This window comes from Falco peregrinus, chromosome 1 (assembly GCF_023634155.1).
Source record: "Falco peregrinus isolate bFalPer1 chromosome 1, bFalPer1.pri, whole genome shotgun sequence".
In the NCBI taxonomy this organism is placed as follows: domain Eukaryota; kingdom Metazoa; phylum Chordata; class Aves; order Falconiformes; family Falconidae; genus Falco; species Falco peregrinus.
Genome location: NC_073721.1, coordinates 18,070,120 through 18,094,723, shown reverse-complemented (window position 1 = coordinate 18,094,723; position 24,604 = coordinate 18,070,120). Strand labels below are relative to the sequence as shown.

The 24,604-nt window shown below is 37.6% G+C and overlaps 1 protein-coding gene across 2 annotated transcripts in view; it reads left to right on the top strand.

Annotated features, from left to right (window-relative positions):
- Window positions 1-24,604, top strand: part of CTNNA3 (catenin alpha 3) — a 500,914-nt gene that overhangs the window by 268,637 nt on the left and 207,673 nt on the right. The window contains exon 1 of one of the 2 annotated variants that reach the window (XM_027783430.2): window positions 1,995-2,198. The exons of the other annotated variant lie outside the window; for it this stretch is intronic. The gene's annotated coding sequence lies outside the window, so the exon portion shown is untranslated. Of the gene's footprint in view, window positions 1-1,994; window positions 2,199-24,604 lie in introns of those variants that run through there. 2 annotated transcript variants of the gene reach the window in all.

The window sequence follows — 24,604 nt, the reverse complement described above, 5'->3', positions numbered from 1 at the left end:
GGTCTCTGTGATGAAGGTATGCAGGTTCACTTCTGGAGGGGAAAACCCGACATAAAAAAGAAGAAAAAAAAGGCCTCCAATGTGGGCTTTGGCTCTTAAAAGGTACGCGAACAGGGAATTAGTAATTGGAGGAATTCAGGGACAAAGAAAGCTTGGGGAGGAAATGAAAACAGAAAATCATGATTTCATAGCAGATTAAATTAAGGTAGAAAAAGAGAGGCCATGCTAAATGTAATCAGTCATTGATTCCCTGTGGGGGATAATAGAATAGGCAATGCTGCTGAGACTGTGCGCCAGTTACATTCATAGCCAAAGTATGCATACAGCTGTTGTTTTGAGATAGCATTTCTCTGTAATGTGCCATTTTGTTTTATTCCTGTGAGTGGTGAAGCGATAGCTAGTTTATTTGAAATCCATCAATGTAAAATGCATTGCAAACAAAGGCTGTGCATGCTATCACGTTATCCTTCTCCCCGTTTTTATAGTCTCTCTACATAAATATGTACACCTTCCTTCAGATTGTTCAGTTTAGGGGCTGTACATGAGTGACTTGTGGAGTACACTGGGCTCTTGCTCTGCATAACAAGCAAAAATTAACTCAATTGTGTAGAAAACCATCTTATTTATGCTGGTTTAGAATGAAGTAGCTCAGGTCTTAAGGGAAATGTACTATTGTGTCTTGCTTGGTACAAACACAAATATATATGCTGATGATGGGCTTGTGCAGTTTTCTGCCACATCCTGAGCACTGAGCTGTCTGTCTTCAAGCATCCTTAGTTCACCTCTGAGTAAATGTTTTGTCCACCTTGTATTCCTGCAGCTATTGTTGGAGACGCAGTTGGAGGTGTTCTCTGTGATAAGATTAGGCCAATTCTAGTACAGTCAGGACCTTCTTCTGTCTCAAAGACTTCATATCTGAAACAGCCAAAGAGACAAACTTAAGGCAAAGAAAAATTTTTAACCAGAAATTTCATCTGTAAAAATCAGAATATAATATCAGGCTGATTCTGAGGAGTAGGGTAAATAATTTGCCATAATTTTATCATATATTTTCATTCTCAGTTTTTAACTGTAATTAAATGCCAAGCTCTTTACCATATTCTGCTGGAAAGTAATAACATCAGGAGCAATGGAAACCAAGGAGATGAAAAATCAATGTATTTGCATACACAGCGATACAGTTTCTCTATTTCATTATTTGCCTCAGCTAGGCCAGCTGCTCTGTGTTAAGCTACACTCATTGGGGTGTTGCCTATAGGAATTACTGTAAGATATATTGTAGAGAATTTAGTGTAACAACAAAGAGAATGAGCATTAAATTAGTCCTTTGAAGTTATACCAGACCTCGCTCAGTTTTTTTAAGTATAACAGTGAAATATTATTAAAATTCACACATCTAATAGATAATCTGTTTATTGCTAACATTTCTATTTTAGACTTGGTCAGCGCATACACAGGCTTTTTTTCAGCTTAAACACCACTTGTTTTTCTAAACTAATGACAGGCAGTAAGGGAGATTTAAAGCAAATGGATTTATGATAGAAAATAAAACTAGAATTAGCTTTGTGAGCAGAATTTAAGAGCTATACAAAGCATTGACCTCTGTCCTGTTTACACATCTTTAGCTTTTTGTCAGGTAAACGTTATCTGCTGCTTTCACCGAGCTAGTATTTGCTTTCAGTTACCACTTTCTTTTTCTTGGCTACTGTTACAGATTGTACCTGTAGTTTAATTATATTAAATTATCTCTGTGATTCCTAATATGTGGTATCTGTCAATGAATATACAGCCACAAGGGAAGGTTTTATCTGTGAATCGGGGAAAAGTTTTTTGTGCGGAAAGCTGCCTTGGAAACCGGTGTTGAAAACCCCAGGTGTCTCCCTGGCCTGGTTCCCGGGGCACCCCCACCCCAGGTGCCGCCAGTGCGGCTGGGGGGCCCAGCTGGAACTGGCTGGAGCTGGCTGCACCCAGCGCAGGGCAGCCCCAGGCTCCTCTCACAGAGAGCTCTCAGCCCTGCTTACAATGCCTGGGTGCAGGCCCCTGAGACACTTTTAAATATCATTCCCAGCACTAATGTTTATTTTCCTGTGGAGCATATCAGCAAAAAAAAAAAAAAATTCAGTTTGAAATTGTGATTTCAATCTTCTGAAGAACTGCAACTTTACATCATTATCCTTGCTGTGAAAAGGGACTTTGAGGTAAGAAAACGTTTACCAAGATTATGGAAATGGGGACATTTTATTGTAACATTTTTGAGTGGAATGGAAAGCTTTTTACCGTTTGAAATTAAAAGAGTGTATGTCACTTTGCATAACTGGCCTGATAGAGAGCCAGGCTGAGGTGAACAGTGCGGGAGGGACGAGGCATCAGCAGCCCTGGCTCAACAGGCACCTCCCGCTACGTATCTGGAGATTGCCAGCTGGCTTTACACTGCACATAGGTTTTCTGGTGTGGTTTTATTGTGAGGGAGATGTGTAGGTTTTCTATGGTTTTCCAGTTAGTACATGCACTAAATGTTACGCTTTTTTGTGTGCTGCCTTCAAAAAAACCCTCTCCGTGTCCTTGTAGTACAACGAAATCTTCCCCATTTGGCTTGAACTGCTGAAGGAGAATATGTTGGTAAGATTTTTACAGAGGGAAAACTTGGATTTTTCAGTAATTTCTCTCTAAGGCTGCCCTTTTTGTTTGAAATATCTTCAAGCAGGAAATTCCAGTTTTCATTTTGTTTTTACTTAAGAAATACTTTGAGGTTTTTAAACTAAAAACCACAACCCTAAACTTAGAAAAAAATGTAATCTAAATTGAATGTTGGTTGTTGGGGTTTTTTTTTGAAATTTAAAAATTTATTTTCAATAGTTCAAAACTTGTGAAAAAATGTTCAGATTCCTTTCTCCTTCCATTTAAACAAGTGGTTGTATTCCTGTTTTCTTCAGCGGATGAAACATTGTCTTCTACTATTTTCTAACAAATCTTTGAAATAATTTTTTGATGTTGTATACATTTTCATGCAGGTTTGCTGATAGCTAAACAACTTCAGGTGTTTTAATTTACTGTCTAGACAAATTGCAAGAAGTTTGTGCAACTTCAGGGGATATGCCTTTTAAGTTTCTTTCCAAAAAGGTAATACAAAAAATACTGAAGCTTTTAGTTTACAATTATGCAGCGAAGGAAGTTTTTACAATGACATCATCAAGCCCATCAAAAAATAAAGGGACATCCAGTTTTCAGACACTGAGAGTGGAACTCGTGTTGGCTAATTTTCAGTAACCCCAGTGTAGTGCTAGCTGTTTGAGTGGCCGGGACGCTGAATCAGTACAGTCAGTGGCGTCTACAGTCTGATCAAATATGAATGCCAAATTTAGGCTCAGTTTAATTCCTTTGTCTTTACCAATTATGTCTCCACTGGTGCAGTAAGAGTTCAAAGCAACTCATTCAGTTATAGATATCAATATTGTAGATACCAAAGGTCAGATGATTGGAACTGAGTAAGAAAGATGATTTTTCTGTATTGCAATGTGTGCCTTGTCTCATTGTTGCGTTGCCAAGCGTTGATGAATCAATAGAGCCAGATATTAAAAACAGATGACTTGAAATCTGAAGTAGCAAACGTTTGATACACTAGGGTCTTTCAAATATTGACTAACAATAACTAAAAAATAGATCAGTACTTTTAATTTAATCTTTTAATTTATACTGTTAAAGATCAATGAGCTTCATCAAAATACAAGAGATTGGAATAGAACTCAGAAGATAACTAACCTTCAAGATCAGAAGTATAAATTCTGATACATATGCTTCCTTCCTCCAACCCACCAGCTGTCAAATACTATATTGTCAACATAATGCAAACTCTAAGTTCTGAGATCTCATAAACTAGCTGGAAAGTAGGTGTGAGTTTTTTGAGACTATCCTAAACAAGATAGGTTATTTTAGAAAGATGAATTTTCAGTTCTGGATGTGATGCTGCATGTCCACCCAGCATTTATTCCACTTCTATTTTACATTCTCTGCAGCTTTCAAGCCATTCAAAGGGAATTGATATTTCAAAGATCTATGACTATACCAGTCAGCTAGACCCATTTGGGCATAAATCCCAAACACTACACAAATCATTTTAAAGTGCAAAGAAAACAAATAAATTTAAGTTTTGCGGTGGTCAAGTGAAAGCTTGGGGTTTTTTCCTACATCCAAATTGGAATGACTACAAACCTAATCAAAATATTTTGTGGAGGAAAATGAATTCCAGGTTAGAAACAGAACAAATAAAAGAAATAAATAACCACTGTATAGCACTATAAGATTTGTGGCCTAAAGGCTGAGAAAATTAAAGGGAATTTAGCTATAATAAAGGTACTGTATCATAGTGAAGTGTAACGCAATTGTAATGTTAAGTCCATTTTGTAGGAACAATAAAAAAGCCCTGAAAAAGGATTTTTAAAATAAACCCTATCCCAAGTGACATTGCAAGTAAACCATACAAATATTTCTCATTGTTAATAATTACTTACTTTAAGAAAATCTACTTGACACGCACACCAGTAAATTCCCATAAGGCATATATCAATACTAATTTAGGCTCTGTATTTCCTGGCATCCTGAACAGCTTGAAGGTGCTTGGTTTTATATTTCATTTGTATAGCTATTGCTTCTGAAATAATTGATTCTAGATGTTGAGAATATTTTTTTTCCCATGCTGAAGCCAGTCAAAATCTTGTCCAGAGATATTTTTCTGTATTTAGCAAATAATTGTGTTCCTGTAATGGTGATAAACAGTATTTCATGTGCATGTCTTATAAAAAGAGTTCAGAAGGAAAGTATGAATAGCATCAAGCCTTTCACGTTATATGAGACACTACATTATAGGATTGTCCTGCGGAGTTATTAACAAAGGCTTGGCTGGTCATAAACATCTCACAACTGCAAAGTACACTTTGCAAACTGAATAATACTAACAGGCTTTCAGCCCAGGGTATTTACCATTACTAAATGCATTAAAAGTTGGCTTATAATCTGCATGATAGTACTCATATATGGCAAAGCTACTCTGTGGAATAGCGAAGTCACAGAGGCATGTAGGAGGAAAGGCATCCCTGTTGTCAGGCCTGTAAAGCAGCTGTGGATGTTTCTTGTACAGTCTTGATATGACAGTGGGTTATACCACCTCAGTATTCAGCTTCTTCACTGGAAAATGAATCCATATCTGGATCCACGTGATCCCTCATAACTTGACATTTAGCAAGCCACAATAAACTGGAGTCACAAACCTCAGTTTTGGTCTTGGCACAATAGATTTGCACTTTTTTCCTGCCAGGTGATCTGCAGTGGGAGAGGAGATCTCTGTACTGAATGTCCCATCTGATGAAATGTTTTCAATTAGGGGAAGTATTGACTTGACAATACAGTAGATTCCGCGCCCCCCGCCCCCCCCCATCCCCTCCCCGCAGTTGTAGCTTCAATCCTTATGTTATTATTGACCAAAAAATGCCTTCTCTGTGAAGGCTTGACATTGGTCAGCAATGACATTGACAGCAATGATCATAGTTTGGACTATTCAGATGATTGATTCATAAATCTATCAAAATCTGGATGGATTACCGTTGTGCTAGTTAATAGATAGGCACAAGTGGCTGCTGCCTTCATCACAGGCTTGATGTTTCTGGCTCTTCATCCTGTCATCTTCTGGAGTTCGTATGATTTTATATGTAACACATCCTGTGTTACCACTTCTTTTCGGTCGCTCTAAGACACAAAGTACGTTATTTTCTTTCTGTCCCTAGACAGCTTCTATATTGATGGTATATTTCAGAGGTACCATTGATTCCTAAACCCTGTAACAACTGAAGAGCTCTAAAATTTCATTATACTGTTATCTTTTTCCCAACAGAGTAATGGGAGACCTCTGCACCCTCCCCTCCAACCATATGTTTATCTGTGAGTGCCATGTGCAGTGGTCCTGCTTGTTCCCTGCATGCTGTAGGGTGGTGCTAGGACAGCCTTCTAGGTACAGGCCCAGGCCCGTGGGGAATTGCCCCATAATGGCTAATAAACTCCTCTGTGCCATTGCCGCTGCATGTGGGGAGGTTGCAAGGACAGCTAGATAGTTTGTCCTTTGCTGTGCTCTGGAAAGCACATGCATCCTTTCTCTTTTGGGGGAGGCAGGTCTTGGCATACACACACATTTTCACAATGGAGGTTCACCACAGCTCTATAGAAGCACTGGAACAGCAGCACTTGAGAATTTAAGTGGTAAGGAAAAGAGCTTCTGGGATTAGGTTGTGTCCTCTTAGAAAATAGGACAAAAACTTCACAATGTGCAGCTGTGTTTGGTCTGCTGAAAAAAGGGTATATCAACTGTAGTCAGAGGGTAATGCTTACTTTTATTTACTGGCATCCTTGTTTATTATCTTAACCCCAAAGCTAAGGTCTGTAAAATGAATTAATTTCATTCTGAGATTATTTCCTAATGTGTGAGAAAAAATAATGAATGATAGCTTGCTGTGCTCTGACCTGCCTTTTGACTGTGGTTTCATAGCTAGACAAAGAACTGTTCATCCAAAATACTCTGAACTGCCACTGTAGGGAACTTAAGTGAGATTTATCCATCTCCAAATCCGTGGAAGAAAACAGTAACAAAGTGCTTTTTTACTACTGCTTGGTTAATGATGATGAAGACAGACAGGGATGGCACGGCTTCTTGTAAGGTTCCAAAAAGCATTGAAACAACTTGCAGAGACTCATTCATCTTGAAAGTGATAAACTTAAGCTTTTGCTGTAATCTTTAATTTGTGTCTTTGTTTGTAATGTGCAGCAGTACTCCAGCCAATTCAGATTATTGCTATAGCCACAACTCCATAACTTTTGCAGAATGTGTTTTTGAAATTTGTAGGGCTGAGTTCATGAAAATATACCTAATTTGTGGATCCTTGTTACAATGAGTAATGAAACAATTATTTCATTTTCCTCGTGCCACAGAGTAAGATCCAGGGTAAGAAGAACAAATGCATTTTATTTTTTCTGGTTTTGCATGACCTGCAAATTATTTTGTTCTCCAGCAGTTCATTCCTACACAGTTATCTGGCTCTTACTTTCCAGCTGTCTGATATCCATAAGCTGTAAAAAGAGATCTCTACAACTCTGTTCTATTTTTTTTCTTTGAAACTTTTTATTGCTTTCAGGGAATATGAAAGGTTTATACTAATTATTGCCCTAGATAGATTTTTGCCTGAAAAAACCCGGGGAAGTTGGCATTCCCTTCTTATTAGCCTTGTCTTGAGCTGATGGAGGTACTCTGCCATTGGGCAGCCAGTCAGACTGGCAAGAGTAGAAATTGGACTCTTCTGTGTTTATGAAGAGGTGAAAATGATTATGATATCAATGCATATAATTCTAAGCACAAAAGTGGGGAGATTCAAAGGCAAAATTATTCAGCTTTTGATAAATTGAGGCTGTCTATTCATTTTCCCATGTATGCCTCTTCAGTTTAAGACTACTAGCTGGATAATGGCAGACTTTATTTTGTATTGTATTTCATTTTCTTCACAGCAAGAAGTTACAGCAACAACTGGTGTCACTAGATAGTGAGTCTGTATGGTGAAATCCTGACTTGCATTGGAAGCCTCATGGCAGGAAAGAAAGATTATCCCATGTATGTAGTCAGTCATGCTTTCGAGTGTGAATCCTTTGAGTTAAAGATTGGGGAGTTTTAGCTTTATGTTTTATCCCTGGCTTTCCTATTGGTCTGAAAGGTAGCAATGGCCAAGTAACTTCACTGTTCTATGCCTCAATTTTCTCGTGGGAAAACTGAGGGAAGAGCACTTGCTTCCTTTACAAAACACTTAGAGAAAAGCTCAGTGTAAGAGTTAATTATTGCTATTATATGTTATAGTTCTGTAATAATACTTACTACAATATGAATGATATATTACATTAGACTGATTGTATTGACATAATAACGAAGTATAAATACTGATGAGTCAACATGTATCACCCAAGTCATAGAAGACCTTTTGGCTATAGATATGATTCTTCTGCAGAAAGAGTGAAATGAAAAACAAAGTAGTTGAGCAGTGGCTGAGTTGAAAGTGTCTCTGTATGTGTTTTGTAAACTGTGGGTTGGTAGCTTTCTCTTCTGAGTTCACTCAGAAGTCCAGGGCGCTGCTTATTAGGTCTGCCACATGTTGAGTGTTTAAAATTGTCTCATTCTGTGCTTAAAAGCGGTGGAAGATACAGTTGAAGAAAAGCTACTGTTGATCTCATACAGCTGATCATCTAGTTACTGTGATTATGCTCAAGCTGATTATTTGCTTTGGAGGTTATGAGAGAAGTAGGAGCAAGGCAGATAATAAGATTTTAATCTTTTCTGTGTTTACATAGGCTTTAACTAGAGTGGGTTCTAACAGCAATGTTTAAATTGTATGTGCATCTCCCCCCTGTATGGCAGAGATGGCTTGCTATGCAACTGAGCTTACTCCGTTGATAGTAAACTTCGTGGCTAAAGTGGTCTGCCTTTATATTAGATAAAGCTGCCTTAGATTTTCAGTTTTCATGCCTATTACAGCTGGGGCAGTTATGTAGCAGGTGGTATCTCTATTTTCTGTTATCAGCGAGCAAGCTTATGTTGTGTGGATTTGTATTTCAAAGAGGGGTTTCTCTTTGAGTGTATAACATGCCACTCAGATTCTTAAATTGTTTTCTCATTGTAAAGAACAGCTTAGTCAGAATCAGGCACTTCACAGAATTACCTCTGAATATCAAAGTACCCAGGTTTTTTTTGCCTTTTAAAATTTCTTGCTTTTAAAGTAATGATACAGAATTGTTTATAACAAATACACTTGGAAAAGCATTGACATCTTTAAAATGGGATTAGCAATTGCCTTAGAAACTGCAAGGAACTCGCATAGAAATTCACTTGTGAATTCACTTCCTGTGGATTTTAGGTGATTTGGGGTGTTTTCCAGCAAACTAATGGATTTCTTTATAACACTAAATATATATTAAGGAAAATGTTTTACATGGGAGATAACATCATATATATACATGTGCTCACCTACATGGATGTATGAAGAGGTAAACTTTACTGAAAGTAAAAAGCATATGAGTAAAAAATCATAATGGCATTCATTCTGATTCAGCAGCACCTTATACATACTTGCTTAACATGGGCAATCTCATCTCTTTTCATGGGGCTTTTTCAGATCTGTCTGTCCATTGATGGAAATGGATCCCGTTGACATTGCTTCAGGCTCTTAAAGCATATGCTTATTTTAAAGGCCTATTTTTTATCATTCTTCAGTGAAAAAGATGGAATTATTCACATGATAAAACCTCTCTACTGAACAAAGTTTGTAATTAGAGCTACTGTGAAAAATAGTTCTAGTCTGGCCAAGATCTTGTTTCATATTGTCTGGATAGATTTATGTTTTAGTTAAGATACCTGGAAGAATGTTGTTTAAAAAAAATTCTTAAGTTCTTCAAGGTTAGATGTCATTGTATTCTGAAGTTTTAGCTAGGATAAAGAGCACCGTGATAAAGCACTATTTTTTGGGCATCATTTTGGCATCACCTGTTTTAATTCTCATTAAAAAAAAAGGTTAAAATAATTAAGCAAAGCCATAAGTGGGAGTATACCTCTTAACTGAATTCAGATCAGACGAAAAGAAATACACTAGGCAGGAGCAAGAACCACAGTTAGTTTTTGTATATGAAATGTAGCTATCATAACAAACATGGGGTTTGCCCTTATATGATCGTGCTGGTCATGTCAAATTTGGAGTCATTTTTGTGTGTGTGTGATTTTTGTTAACCAAATGTTTAATGATCAAAAATCAGCAACAGTGCCATGTTAGAAAACTGTTAAATCACTGTCAGTTCCAACAAACAAGCTAAATGATAAATGCGTACAAGCAGAAATAGAATTAATCCTTCACCAGCAACTTTCGCTGGCTTCACTTAACATACAGTTCTTTAACAGACCATACAGATTTGGCAGGTCGTTGGTGTAGGGGCACTACAATATGACTGAGTCATGGGAACGCTTATTTAAAAAACAAAGCAAAATATCCAAACAAACCAACCAAAAAAAGAAGGGAAGACAGCAAATTTCACCTCCAACATGCACAGCAAGTATGACTTTTTCCACAACCACTGCAAAAATATAATGCCAAAAGTGGACAGCACTTCAGAGTAAGATATAGAAACAATTATTATCTGTTGTCTGAAACTACATTTGTTGTTGTTGTAACTTCTCTCTTTTGGTTTAGGTTAAAAAAGGCAGAGATGTTGCCATCCAGGCAGGTTTCTATACTATTCCACCTTCTATTGAGAAGCCGTAAATGAACCTTATAAAAAGGTTTCTTATTAATATAGTCTTCTATTACATATGTCTGATGTAGCAAATTATGCTTACATGGAAGACTGCGGCATAACTCAGTCCTGAGGATACATCACAAATTTCTCCCTCCCTTATACCTGGTTTTTCTTTATGTAGTACAAGAACTGGCTGGTGTATTTCCTGAACTGTGGTGTGCATCTCTTCAACTGTTCAGAACTTTGTTGCTTGCCCTTCTCCCAGTTATTTTTTTTGGTGTAAAATAAATTCCTCAGTTTTTCATGAATGGCGCACTGATTTTAGTACAGAATGTTCCTTTTTAAGTGCTACTTTGTAATGCATGTAGATTTAACATCTTTCCAGAAGCAGCAAAAGTAAAAAACATCTGATACACTACTGCTTGATTTGTAACAAAGGAATTAAAGTAGACAAAAGAAAGAAGCTAACTAAATCAGTTACGAGGGACCTCTTTCAAAACTGTGTGGAGACTGTTTCAATATACCATATTGGAGGCCCAGAGCAAATACATAGTACCTATCAGAGAAGACTCTGAACCAGCCGCAGAAAGCTAAAATGGTTGAACAATTGTGTGAATGTAAATACAAACAGCATAAAGTTAAATCACAGTGGCTTTAAGTTAAGAGCATGCAGAAAAGCTTGCAAGGATTGCATTGAGAGAACAGTTTTTCAAATAGGTCAGGTCCAGCAAGTCTTAAGAGAGTCTGTATGTTGAGCCAGAAATGACTGAAACATTTTCAAGAGTGTTCAGTGAATTCAAATTCATCCATGTTCATTATGAAAGTTGTTGGTAGGATTCTTCCTCCAGTCTTTACAGTGGACATCAGTACTGCTCTTCACCAAGCACTGGTAAAAAAAACCACAGAAACTGACAGAATGAATAGCAATAAGTCTTCAAAACCCTGTATTCTTCCTTCTACTAAAGGTGATGGCTAAACTACTGGCTGTGGTGTGTAACTATGCTAAAAAGTGCCTCTGCTGGAGTACTGCTACTGCTGTCTCTGTTTCTAGAACACCTTTCATGTAAAATTCTAGTGCCATATGATAAATGGCATCAAGGTAGTAGAGATGTTTATCTGAAGATAAGTTTAGTGAGAAACTTGTTTGCTGGTAAACATGGATGTAAGACACTAAACAGGTAAGCTGCATGATGTTTTATATGACTAGACACTTTGAATATTTTCATGGGGTGTGGTTTCAAATCAAAGCCCTGGGTTCAACAGTCGGGCCCACTGGGTTTTGGCAGCCTTTCTGCTGAAGTCCAGTATTACCAAGTCAAGTTTTCAAGGTTCTAAAAGAGCCTGCTAAACACAGCTTGTATATATAAATGTTCTTTTCTACCAGTTGACATAAAAACACTTGTAGTGTAACCTGTGAAACAGTTAATGTACAGTTACGAAGAAATAACCTAGCTGTGATGCTGAAGCATAAATATTTCAAAGTAAACCTAGTATTTAGGGTACAGTCTTATTAATGATGTTCTAAACATATTTGGTATATTAGCTAAGTCCTTTTGAAGATGTTGGAAGTTGTAGATGTACCATTTCCTTGCCTAGTCTTCATTTTTTCCAGATCAGTATTATAACTCATATTTTATAATAGATAAAGATGAACATTTCATGAAAATCTCACAGTATTCACTACTATGCAGTAAAAGTTGAGAATAGTTTTATATCAGGACTCCATTTCTGTTAATTATTACCTTTGTTGCACTTCCTTGTTTCCAGCAGGAGCCTCATTGTATTTGATTGTGTCTAAACAAATGAGAAGGATTTTCAGAGTGATTTTATAATATACAGAGATGAATGTTAGAATACTGGCATGATTAATATGACAGCTGATCCTGCCTTAATAATAGACAATTGGCTCTTTGTTACATAAACTGCAACTATGCTTTTCCATCGGGCTTGATAATATTAATCAGTCAAATTTTCTTGCCACAGTAGCACTGAATATTTGGAAAGAAAGGACTGTGGTCCTGAGGACCAAACCATGATGATAACTCCACTTGTACATGAGATGACCCTTACATAGGCAAGAGTTGTGCACACCTCAGTGGTGTGCCCTGTAATAACACATTAGGTAGCTAATTAGCCACATTGGAGGCTAAGACTGTCCACTCCTTGGCTGATTGCTGTTGTCTCCCAGCTTGTCTGTTCTCGTTTACCTATGCTAGCTTCCAAATTACCTCCAGTGTTACATTTGAATCAGTTGGGTAGGGTTTTTTTTGAGATTGTATCTCTGGCTTGATCTTGCTTTTATTTCCTGGCAGATGCATTTCTCTGGCACTAGAAGTAGTATTCCTTGATTTCAGCTGTTTCTCACCTGAAGTGAATTTGTGAGAGCCTGGCTCCATCCATATATTTTCTTTTTCATGTTTAGATATGCTCAGTTAATACTTGCTGGTGAACAGGTATCGCAAATCATGCCTAAAATTTATTTCTTATTTTCTGTTGAGTGCTAAAGATGAAAATATGCCTCCCTGTTTTGTAACAGGCCAACACACTTTATTTATCTCTTTTCCATTTCAGAATGGAAATAGTGTTTTAATCTAATAGAAAATACTTTGCAAAAATAGTTATTTTAAAAGAGGCAGGCATTTCATAATTTTTTCAGTGATTTCTCAGTTCAGTTATAAAATCATAGAATCATAGCCTGTGCTGAACACCATATGATAACTCCCTGTCACACACAGGCAGGTTGTCCAGGCTGTAGATTAACTGTGTGTCAGGCATGGAGGCCTCTGACTGGTTCCATGCACTGAGCTTTGCTTTATCAAGAACACCTGGTTTCACTGGAGCTCGCTTCATGCTGCTTCTAGCACTTTGGGAGCAGTTATCTGCCTTCTGGCTTTCCTCTGTGGAGATCTAAACAGAGAGTTATGGTCTTCTGGATGTGACAATTAGGTCGGTGGAAGGCACATGTTCTAAAGTTACATAATGACCTCTGTATGTGTGTGTGTGTCTGTCCTCATGATTTTTTTACTTACCTTGTAATTTAAATATATTCTGTATAATAGAATTTTTTTCCTCTACTTGGGCTCTCAAACACCTTTGCCCCTTATTTCAGATAAACTGAGAGCTGATCGTATCATGTAACAAAAATGTTAATGAGAAAAGTATTTTTTGCTAATTCTAGGTCAGACTATTTATTTTAAAGCTATTATGTAGTGTTAATAATTTCTGCTATTTTCAGACACATGTTTTCATTCTGAAATGAGCAGCTATGGAAAAGCATGTGTTGTAGTTTGACCTGCTCTTTTTGTCTTGGCTTATTTCACTGTGGGGCATAGAGAAAATGTATAAAGTGCAAACAATAATAAAAGAATGATGGCTGTTATGTAGAACAAAATGCTTGCACACATACATGTTCTCTCTTCTTTCACTTGGCTTCTCTCTTGGTTACGTAGAAAGCTGATGCTACCAGTTATGTGCAGAAGAAGAGATGGTTCAAATAATCTCTTTAAAGATGCTACACAAAATCTACTGCTAGAAACTTTTGTAAATCCATGAATGATGAATTGCAAAGGTAGACAAGTAGCAATAACAGAGACTATCAGTCTGAGAGAAGCTGAATATGGACGAGGCTGGTACAGTACCTTTGGTTATTATGAGAAAAAAAAAAATGGACTGAAATCGGTATGATTATAGAGAGAAAATGTAAGGAAAGATGCACAAGCAGCACTGTCCTGAAGCAAATACAATTCAGAAAAGGATTTGCTATGGGTATAGAAGGTGAGCAGAGCTTATAGCAAGTTGCAAGGACTGTAGTGATTTTCCCTTCTGCTTTATGGAAAATAATGGTGTTTCTAATTTGTCTCTGTTTTGTTTCCCTTCACTGAGATTTTGATTTCTTCCTCACTCTTATCTCTTCTTGCTGTTGCAGCTTGCATGCTTTAAATTTCCTGCCACGTGAATATTCTTTATGCTAAATTTTTTTTTTGCTGCCTTGTAAAAATTGTTTTCCTAGTCCTCTATCCATCTTTTGACTCTATGAAGAGTGTATTATGCATATTTTAAAGTAACTGTATAATATTTATGAACACAGACAGAACTCCCACGCGTATAATACAATTGTATAACTCAAATAAAGAGCCTATACAGTGCTCAGAAAGCTCCAAGTAATAACATCTCAAAACAGATTGTGTTGCTTATACTGAATTATCCATCAGAAGCCCATTCACATGGACAATGTTTCACCAATCTGATTGCACAATGCATATTTACACACAGAAGAAAAATTAGGAAGACTGCTACTTGTTATGGACTCTCCTAATTTTCCAATGAAAAATATTCTTGCACTAAAGAACAATCATGTTAAGTTTTTTTCCATTTATATGCAAGCAGGACAACCAGGTGATCAGGCCCAGTTTGCATAGGCTTATGAAAGGTAGGTCCTGCCTGACTAACCTGATCTTCTATGACAAGGTGACCCATGTAGTGCATGATGGAAAGGTTGTGGATTTTGTCTGCCCAGACTTTAGTAAAGCCTTTGACACCATTTCCCACAGCGTTTTCGTGGAGAAACTGGCTGCTCATGGCTTGGATAGGTGTGCTCTTTGGTGGGTAAAAAGCTGCCTGGATGACCAGGCTCAAAGACTGGTGGTGAATGGAGTTAATCTAGTTGGTGGCCAGTCACAAGTGTTATTCCCCAGGACTCAGTATTGGGGCAGTTCTGTTTAACGTTTTTATCAATGATCTGGATGAGGGGAATGAGTGCACCCTCAGTAGGTCTAAGATGACAAGGTGGGTGGGAGTGTTGATGTGCTTGAGGTTCTGCAGAAGGTTCTGGACAGGCTGGACTGATGGGCCGAGGCCAGCTGTACAAGGTTCAACAAGGCTCAGTGCTGTGTCCTGCTCTTGAGTCACAGCAACCCCACACAATGCTACAGGCCTGGGCAAGAGCGGCTGGGAAGCTGCCCAGAGGAAAGGGACCTGGGGGTGCTGGATGATGGCTACCTGAACATGAGCCAGCAGTGTGCCCAGGTGGCCAAGGCCAACAGCATCCTGGATTGTACCAGTAATAGTGTGACTGGCAGGACTAGGAGAGTTACCGTTCTCCCCATACTTGGCACTGGGGAGGCCACACCTTGAATACTGTGTTTAGTTTTGGGCTTCTTACTACAAGAAAGACACTGAGGTGCTGTAGTGTGCCCGTGGAAGGGCAATGAAGCTAGGGAAGGGTCTGGAGCACAAGTCTTAAGAGGAGCAGCAGAGGGAACTGGGATTGATTAGCCTGGAGAGGAGGAGGCTTGGGGGAGACCTTATCACTTTCTGCAGCTACCTGGAAGGACACGAGGAAACGTCCTCAAGTTGTGCCAGGAAAGGTTTAGATTGGATATTAGGAATTTTTTTTCACTGAAAGGGCTGTCAGCCACTGGAACAGGCTGCCCATGGAAGTGGTTGAGTCAGCATACCTGGAAGTATTTAAAAGAATGTAGATGTGGTTCTTAGGGACATGGTTTAGTGGTGGGCTTTGCAGTGCTGGGTTTATGGTTGGTCTTGACGATCTTAAAGTTCTTTTCCAACGTAGTGATTCTATGATTCTTTATTCCAATAAATTCTTTATTATTATGATTTCTAACATAATGATTCTATGATTTCCTTTGTGGCAGCATATGGATTTTCTAGTTGTGAACTGAGGCTCTGCTAGGCACAGGGTAAACACATTGATGTCCTCTCCCTTACACTGTTACATCAGGAGTGTTCCTGTTATTGGACTGAGGACTCCTGCCCCCAGGTGCCCAGTCCACATTCTTACCTTTTGCCCTGCATCTGCCATTGGTACCACTCCCACGTGAGGCTGCCCACGTAAGGGATCTTTGCTTGGTGATCAGGGCACTTAAAAAGGACTTACCTTAAGTTAGCCCCTTCAAGTGCCTTCCTATTGCATAGACAGAAAAGGATCTGTTTGCTAGTCTATGTTTCAGGGGGTCAGGCCAGAGAAAATTTAAACTGTGCTTTAACTCTTTAGGTGGGGGTATGTTAGCATTTGGAGCTGGAGTTCTGATCTGGGAGTAACAATGTGACACAAACCTATTCAAAAAGTGATTTCTGGTAAAATCATTTGCAGTGATGTTGCCAAACATGTGTATGCACATTGAGGTCTTGTCTTTTTTCAGTGTTTGTTCTGTGTCTGGCTACAAGCTTACTGAGAAAAATGAGAAATGACTGTAAACAGGGACTTTGAACTTCATCTCCCCTTTCTCTGATCACTAGGGGTAGCTGTTCTTCGGCATTCTCTTTATTGAGAAGGCAGTCTTACTTTGTGAATATGGCAAGAAATTATTAGCTAACATGGCACAGATAACAAGCATTGCTGTACTTCTAGGGCCGTGTCATATGAGATATATATCAAAGAATCTGAGTAATTACTTAATGACAAGGTGTAGTATTCAAAAGCTTTTGACCCACCAAAGTTTTATTTAAGGTATAAAGAATAAGACAGACAGAATCTAAACAGGCTCTTGCAGTGGAATCTGAAAACGTTTACAGCTTTTTTATTGTTAAACTACAAGTGGGGCTTAGATATTTCAAAGGTTAAAAAAGAGAACTTTAGGGTTTATTAGCATAGTGTTTTGCAGGCTGCAGATAGGAAATATGTTTTACAAAATGTGATGATACTGATTTGCAATTGAATCAAGTTGTCATCACCGAGTCTCAGGTGAATGAATTTCTGCAGCTAGCAAAACTGAGTAAGAAAGGCTTTGATTTTATTCTGGCACGACTGAAAACTGGAGTGTGTTGTTAGAACTGTGGTGAATGGTCCAAAAACCTGTGGGGGTTAAACTCTTCATAAGGTCACAGATGATGGTATCTAATGTCCTTTGTATGAACCCCCAGTTTTCAGAGTTTGTCTGAGTCTTCTGTGCTAGCTTCCATCACTTTCCAGTATATGTACTAATGAAGGGAATTAATTTAAAATAATTTTTCAGTTTAGCAACTTTTAATATTCATTTAAATATTAATCGGTACCTGTGTTGTCTGTACCTGTTGTGCACACATAAAATTTATGGCATTTGCTGGCTTATTAATCAGTGTGTTGAATGAGACTTTTGACTCATTTAAATATGGATTAAAAATTGGATCAGTGTGTTCTTATAATAATTTAACTATTTTATCAGTGCATATCATTATGCAGCAAGGAGTATGACCCATATTTTGTGAAAAGTATGTTGTAGTCATGCACTAGTAGAGTACACTAATTGAACTGCTTCTGTAATAGTAGAGACATATTTGGACCAAAGATTTTGTTTTTTGAACATCGGTTTCTCTTTCAAGTGACTGGAAAAAACTGCTTGTTAAAGCCCTGCATTTCAATTGCACATTGCTGCATAGTAAGTCAATAGTAAACCTGTTGAAAATTACAGATACTGTTTTCAGACCTCCTTGTGTTAGCCTTCCCAAGATGTCATTGTCATCTGGCTCATTCATGCTCAACTCTCCATTTTCCATCTCTAAAATTATTCCCTAAGTGGGAAGCTGTTCATTTTCTGCCTGTCTCTGGAGTCTGTCAGTGCCTTCATTTTATGGAACTGGCTTCTAAGTGATGATGTGGTTTTTAATTCCGATTAGTACTTTATAAATTCAGGGATGGCAATCTTGCATGGAACAACCTCAGAAATTTAAAGTTAGCAAGAACTGGCAATTCCTGTCGTTCTTGGCCCTAGGTTGAATGTACCATAGGATTGATGCTGGATTCCAGTGTCTTGATTTTTGTTTCTTCACTGATTTCTATCATATATCATTTAGAGTGTCTGAGTGTACTGTTTTTTGGTTTTTCAATTATATATGAAAATGAAAGCAAAGCATTGTTTGTGCTTTTTAGCAGCTTGCTCTTACTTTCTTTTTTAGCTTTATCAACACAGTTGCCTAGGGTGTATTTAGGTTTACTGGTTCTTTCAAATAGTGCATTGATTCTTTCAGTTTTGTTGTCTTGTTTTTATTTAGGCTCAGGCTACAGGTAAAATCCAAGTGTTTTTATCTTTCAAAATTATATTGGCTGCCACTAGGTAGGATCTATTTTTACTGGATGAAATCTGTTAAAAGCATAGCACTTACTTGTATGTTGCAAGTTCCACAGCATTGTGATTGCTAACAAACTAATGTTTACTTGTATGTTGCAAGTTCCACAGCATTGTGATTGCTAACAAACTAATGTTTAAACAGTTAATAATGTTGATTTAAAAGGTGCAACATTTTCAATGAAGGCCATAATTAATATATAGAGTGATAAGTGGTTAAAGATATTTTGCAAATCATGCGATCTTTATCTCTTTATTGCATGAGAAATAAGCAGATATTATTCAGTATATTTTGTTTAGCCTGTTTGATCTACCCTATGCATATAATTTCTGCTATCGCTTGAGTAGTGATTGCTGCTTACTGCAAAACCAGTAACAAAGTTAGCACAGATGTAACATCATTTTTTCAGCTCTTTTAGAGTACGTATGTACTACTTATGTATTCTAAACAAAACCTGCACTTCTTGGTGTTTTTGCAAAGATTACAACCTCCTTTCCTCTCAAAACTTTTTGGAACATAGGTAGGAATACCCAGAGGCTCCAAGTACGCATTGTCCATATATTGTTAGGGACTGTTCAGACTACACTGCTGATGTGCTGCTTATGTTGGATTTAACCGATGTACTTTAAAACCTCATTTTTGTACCAGTCTCTATAGCCTCTATCTACCTGTTTTTCTTCAAATGTCACTAATTTAAGAAAGAGAATGCTGGTTTTTATATGCTTGAAAGTGCCATGGGATTACCACTGAAAAATAATGATGATTTAATGAAATCACTGTTGTGTTGGACATTTCTCAGCTTTTGGGTTTGGACTTGGACAGTATGGAGTGTGTGAAGTGATCCTGTTTGACTATGTAATCTTACAACACAAAGTTACTTTTTTCTTACAATGGGTTTGAATAGCCTCAGGGTAGTGTAAATGAGACATAGCTTCTGTGCTCTGTAGCTCTGTCTTGTCTTCTGTTCTCCTCTCTTGACCACTCAGTGGGTGCAAGCAGTTGCCTTGAGAAGGGGATGGGATTCTCCCAAACCAGGAGAATCTTATAGCTGGCACCTGCTCTGCTAACAGAGGCTTAATGTCTTTAGGCAAGGAAAAGTAGTGGTGCAGGGATCACGGCATGTCATTTATTGCCATCTTCTGACTTCAGCCAGTGGCATGGCTCTCTGGCTTTCGTTATCTGCCATAGTCTCATGATATGGTGTATGAGGATCCAAGTCTTTCTAAACCTGGATTATCAGAAGGATAATCTGGAAGCATTCTGGCTCATCTCGCCCAAGTTCCTGCACTCAGCATAGCGTAATGAAGCACCAAGATTGAAGTCTTCCGTAAGAACCTTCACCCTTGATACTTTCATTTTTGAGTCTTGTTTGTTTTGTTCATCTCAGTACTCTTGAGTTTAAATTGTGTCCGTGTATGTCTGCAGTAGCAGTTATGTGTTAGTTCCCACCTGAGGTTTCTTGAGTGTAGCAAAATTGTCCTGTATATTTAATTTGCTACTATTATGGAAGAGCATAAACAAAGTGTATTAGTAATCTTGAAAAAAAAAAAAAAATCACGAGCCAGAATTTGAAAGTCTTCAACAAACAAAACCAAGCCCCAGATCTGCAAACTCATTTCAGTTCCAAGTACCCTTCTCATTCTTGCCTTTTGAACAGGAAACAACTCTGCCATAATTTATCATTTAGTTTCTCTTGTAATTACAGAACAAACCTTGCCTGAAGTATTTACTTGGCCTTTTCTGCTTAGCTTTCCCATTCTCTTTTTTTTATGATTTTGGTTTTGTTCTTATTAACATTTTTTGCAGACACACTGTCACATCAGATTTGCTCTTTATGTAATATAGTTTACTACAGCATCCCATTTTCTCTTATGGTATCAGCACAATCTGACATAAAGCCTTTTCATGTATGATTGCACTTAGGTTTTCTTGGATCCCATTAATGTGGTTTTGTTCAATTGTTATTTTAGTTGCTTTTAATATATAGTAGTCATGTGATAGTAGAGATACTTTGTCTAAACTGGAACACATCCTTTAGTTAGAAATGAGCATATACACCCTTTAATATCCCCAAAAGATAGACATTTAAACGTGTAGCTTCAGTGCGATAAATTTTAGTAATTTGATAAAGGAGGTATCCACAAATGTTTGTTTTTAGGCAGTGCTTGTTGTGGCAGTTTGCAAGCATAGCACACTGAAGTGTATTTGACATAACGTGTATTTTTAAATACATTTATTTACATACAAAAGATGATGGCGAACTGAAGTTATACTTTCAACACAGAGTTATTGAATATGTTTTATACTTTCATTAACAGTTGATATTTGAAAAAAATTCACTCCCCCCCCACCCCCCGCCCCCCATTGGCATATATTTTTCCTTGTGATTTTAGAATAGGGATGTAGGGATATCTTTTGCTGCAACAAGAGTGGAATGGGAGAGATCACAGAAGAAAGCTTACTTTCTACCATACTGTTCATAGTACAATAGCAAGTATTTTATTCATGAAAACCTGAAGATAGATAGGTCTAATGAGTATCAACATTATCTTTGTTCTCAGAATTTCATTCACAGTTTGACTATATGCTAAACTCTCTCCATGGTGTTTCTTAACATTTTTTTCCATGGTAACTGTAAATATTTATGTTTCAAATTATGAGAAAATTTGGTTTTCTTTGGTTGGCAGTGCTTGAACAGGTGGCTGTCAAATATGGTAAGTTGTCAGGTTAGTGGCTTGGTTCTGTGCATTTGCTATTTTCAGATTTCTATCAGATCTGCTTGCAGTATCAGCAGTTCTTTCAGTCCAAAGAACTTTTATGAAGTAAATCAGATTCAGCTTGGCATATTGTAATCTGTACTTATATTTGCATATGTGTGCGTGAGTATTGCAATGTGTTTGAATAATATGCCTATGTGTATCATCAAATACATAGATATATAGTTAATAGCAACAAAACTTGAAGCAGCAGGGAGATGGTGGAATTAAGATTCTTCATCACACCTATCATGTCCTATCAGTTGGGATACATAAAGCACAATCCTTAAATGCATGCTTAAATATTATGTTTTCTCCACATGAATGATGTTTCGTACACCACACAGAGTCACTCAACAGCCCCTTTCTGATTTTTTTCAATTTACTGATGGTTACTATTGGGAGGAATTTGTGTCCAGCTGTTTCCAAGAGGACAATATAAGTGGGTAACAAGCTGTATCTGGGCCTTTCCGTAAACTGTTGAAAGGAGCCATGCTACAGTAGTCAGAGGCTGTTGTAAGAGTCCTCAAAAACTTCTGTGGCTGGGCTGAGATTGTAACTCTAGATGCTGCTGTGTTGCCACCTGGAGCTCCAGAATCACTTGTATTAAAATGCAGCATCTTTGAAGAATCGGGAGATGATGATGATGATGATGTGACTTTTGGCAGCTGGCACTACCACCAGTAATTGCATGAGAAACTTCAAAAGTATCTGCCAGCTAATAAATGAAAATGGTAGCTGACTGCACCTGTTGAGATTATATATAAGGACTTGCAAAGAATAAAGAAGGCTTCCTTGCCAATAAACTGTTCCGTGAAGTTTGCAGTCTGTGTGTGAACTTGACTTCCACCTGTCTTATTATTCTTTATGTGCCAGTCCTGTGGCTGAGAGTTCACTGAACCAGTGGCAGTTACTCAGACCTACATACACTACCTTGAGAAGCAATGAGGGAGGTCTGAGAGCAAACACTCTGTAGCTATTATAAGGAAAAATTGTAATCTTATGTAATGGTGCATGCTTGTGCCCACTTTCAGACTGGTGCAAGCAGACAGCGTATCTTTGGAGACCCTGCTTCCAGGTCATTATAACACAACCTCAATATTTATTTAATACAAATGCATCTGTCTAATTTTACATGTACATTATAACTAGTGAACAATATTACAATGAGCCTACTTAATATTTTGCTTTTAATCTTCTGACTTTGTGTATTTTTAACATTCTTTAAACTTGGCATATAATTCAGTAACGCATTTATAGAAAGAGGCGGTTACTCATTAGATTTGAGCCATGTATTTCATTTATTTCATTGAAAGTGAAGGAATGAGCATAAAGTTCTTAAAAGAAAAAAAATGTTCTTTGAGGTCTGTGATACTACTGCACTGGTAAAAACCCTCACTATTGTATTTTTCTGATTTTTTTTTTTTAAAGCTGATTTTCTCATCTTTTTTTTTTTTCCTGTATGGTAGCAGTGTACCACCATATCTCTGGCATTATGCCAATAAATGTATACCAAGTGGGTGTGATGTTTTAAAGAGGCAGCATGCTTGCCTATCTTCAATACAGCCTTTGCTAGACCCGGATTTGTAATTTTTATTGGATCTCTTGATAAGACATAAGTAGCATACATTTAAAAATGTTATCTTCCACTAAAAACCTAATTTGAATCTGTTAAGATTTTTTTGCTTCTGGTGTGATGTGTATGTTCAGCAGTGGTAGTACATGAAACTAGCTAATGTCATTGGGTTGGGTATTCAGACACCTTGCCTGGTTCTACTTCGGTTGGGGTAACTGATGTCATTACAAAATGCTGTTGCTGGATTGCCAGCTATTAATTTCTCTGTTAAAAAGCATTTATGGTACCCGTTGCTCCATTATGTATGGCTACCTACAAGCATTTACACTATTGTTAAAATCAATAGGCCATACCTCTAATGGGTATGTTCCTCTTGAGCTTTGAATTTCATAGGTCTGCATGACTCTTACCTTCTATAGCCACAAGTCACCATGCCTCCTGTATCTTTTCTTCTACCTATGTGTTAATAGTTTTCCTTGAGCTTTCTGCTAATATCAAGGACTTTGCCTTACCCTTTACTTGATCTTCACTGCTACATGTCACTCGAAAGCTTACTCTGTACAATTAATGATGCATCAGCACAGGATTTTAACTTACACACATCTCTCTTAAACCTTTAACGACTCTTTCTTGTGCTCCTAGCTTTACCCAACATGATTCCTAGTTACTTTTCCACTGATACCGTTCCAGTACATACTTTTATATCCTTTTCTTTCTTTCTATACTATTTCCATGGAGCTGATGACAATTACATGCAAATTTAGATTAATTTATAGTTCAGAAATTATTTGGCTAATTAAGGATGTAAATGGTTAAAAAAATGAAACATGGAACTTGGAAATCTTAATTTGGACAAAAATTTTCTACAGTGTTTAGAAGTTCTGTAGAAAAAGAGCTTCCAACATGAAGTATGATCACTTCATTAGAATGTCAGGAATGTTGCATGCTGAGTTTTAACTTTTCCACAGGTATATTGGAAGGGGGGGTTTCTGTGTAAAAATAAACAGGGAAAAAGCCGTAGAGAATTTCTGCATAGAACTGCAGAGGAATATGCCCTGAATAGCTGACTGTCTTGATCTCATGCAGGATTCTGCAAATCCCTGCCCTGTAGGAGACTGTAATTTTCAGTTGTCTTCCCTGCATAGCATCACATACAGCTTCCCTTGCTCAGTTTGTTAGCTGCTACATTCTACATTCTTTTTTCTCTCTCTTTTGTAGCACAGAAACGCAGGATCTTCAAACTTGTACTGAGAGTATAATCCAACAGCCACAGTAATGCTGTGTTTTCTCACTGTCCAAATCAATCTGCTAAATACATGGCTACGCAGTGGCCTCTCTTCTGGCAGTCGTCAGTGTAGAAGGATCATTCAAGTGCTCTTTTATCAATCTATTTCATATTCTTTCCCCTATAAGTGCTAACAGCAGAAACTATCTGAAGTAGAATAGATTTTCTTTGGTTAACTGTAGTGATTTAAAAAAATAACATTTGAGTATTGAAAATATTTAGTCATGAGCTTCTGGGAATAACACCTTGGAGTAATTTCATTATGTTGCTATAAATAATGGTGGGTTTTATTCAGGAGTGACTGATGATACTGAATTCACCTGGTGAAGTGATCACAAGCTTTTGCTTTGCTGCAGAAATAGCATTTTGGACTTATACTAACTCAGTTTATCCTTAGGTATGGAAGAATTTGGGTAGCTTAGCACTGGATGTTTTTCCCTGTTTATGACTCCTGTTGAAGATCATCGCTTTTTGATTTAGAGCACAGCTAAGACTGTTAAACAGTCTGGATGAGGACTGTCTCAGCAAATCTACTATATTTTATGTTGAATTTTCTTCCCCCTCCATCCCCTTCCTCCCTCTCATAACATCGTATAATCTCCAGGAGATTTATATGAT